A 1,602-nucleotide genomic window follows, 5' to 3' on the forward strand; every position below is an offset into this window, starting at 1 on the left:
TCCCTGTTTTACCCAGCATTTTTTAGAGTGTATGATTTTTGTTAAAGTTATGTTGTTGTCAGCCTTTTATTATACAAAAATTTTCTCTCTGGAGTCTGTCGCCCACTGAATAGTCTGTTTCCGATGAAAGCCTGCTTAAACAGGCAAAGCGTGTCAGCTTTCCAGAGGACCAGCACGGCTCCATTCGATTCTGTTAACTTACAGAAGTATGAAAAATTGCTTCCATTCTGTTTGAGGACAAAAGCAAACAAACAAACAAACAAAACGCATTTCTCAGCCTCTTTCAAGTGTAACTCAACCCTCTGCTTTGCATCGCAGAAAATGTCTTTTTTCACCTTAACTCATACATTTCTTTCTCCTCTCTCTCTTTTTTCTTTTACATGAGCTGAAATCGCTACCAGATGTGGACGCAATCGGTCCCTGTTGCCATGGCGACGGCGGGGTTGTGAACAGGCGTGTAGCCGCGGCTCTGATGGTCCTGCCGCTTGATTGTGCTCCAGGTTTTGGAGAGGTAGGCTATGTTTAGACTGGCACTCCATTTGTCATATCGCCGCCTCTGAAATATCAATTTGTCTCTCCGGCCGCAGATGACAGTCATAATACCATATCTTGGGAGTTTTTTTTTGCTTCTGAAATCCTTGTTTTGTGAATACTTTCTGGAATACACTTTTTTTTTCTGGAAGAATCACAGCCTAAATGACTTTTCCAGCACTGGAGTGCTGTTTCAGTTGTCTCGTACCTCTACTGTACCTAATTTTACTGGGAAAATTATATTGGAATTAGTATATTCTCATTACTGTAATGTAGGCAAAATAATGGTATATTGCTTACATTTACAAATAATTAAATGCAATCTTTTTTTTACATTTTTAGAATTCATGTTGATTTTAAATAAAAATCTATGTAGTTCAGTATTTTTGGAGAATTGCCATTGAAAATAGCGAAAATTATGAATCAAAAATGATCTTATAAATGAGAAAAACTACTCTGAAGTAAAACATCTGGATGCGTTACAGTAATTATTTAAGCAAATATAATTTGTTACTTTTGATTATTTGATTTGATCTATTTGTATTGAATTACTATATTTATATATTTAATTTATTGTAATTAATTATTTATAATTAGAATTACAATTTTTAAGCAATTTCAAGAATGTAATTTATTAATTATTACTTTTGAAATGTGAAAAATATAATTTAATTTTGAAATGTATTATTTCTAACTTTTAATTGAGTTTTTCTTTTATTTATTTATTTATTTTTAATGTGATTGGTCTTCAGTTTATTTTAAGCAAAAACACTCTTAATATTTATTTTTTATTTTTTTATTATAATGAAATATTTTAATACAATTTGAGAAATATTATTTTTTTAGAGAGAGAAAGAGAGAGAGAGAGATTTATAATTTCACATTTTTTATTTACTTTTCTTAAATTAACAGGATATTTTCTTAATTTAACTGAATAAAACAGGATTTTGTTAGATTCATGACAGATTCACTTTTTATTTTGTAGCCTTTTTTTTAAGGACTTATTTTTTGTAAGATGGATCCAGAAGAACTTTTACAACTTTAATCACAAGTGCATTTAGAAAAATAATA

The sequence above is a fragment of the Sinocyclocheilus anshuiensis genome, unplaced genomic scaffold (genome assembly GCF_001515605.1).
Source record: "Sinocyclocheilus anshuiensis isolate Anshui unplaced genomic scaffold, SAMN03320099.WGS_v1.1 scaffold373, whole genome shotgun sequence".
In the NCBI taxonomy this organism is placed as follows: Eukaryota; Metazoa; Chordata; class Actinopteri; order Cypriniformes; family Cyprinidae; genus Sinocyclocheilus; species Sinocyclocheilus anshuiensis.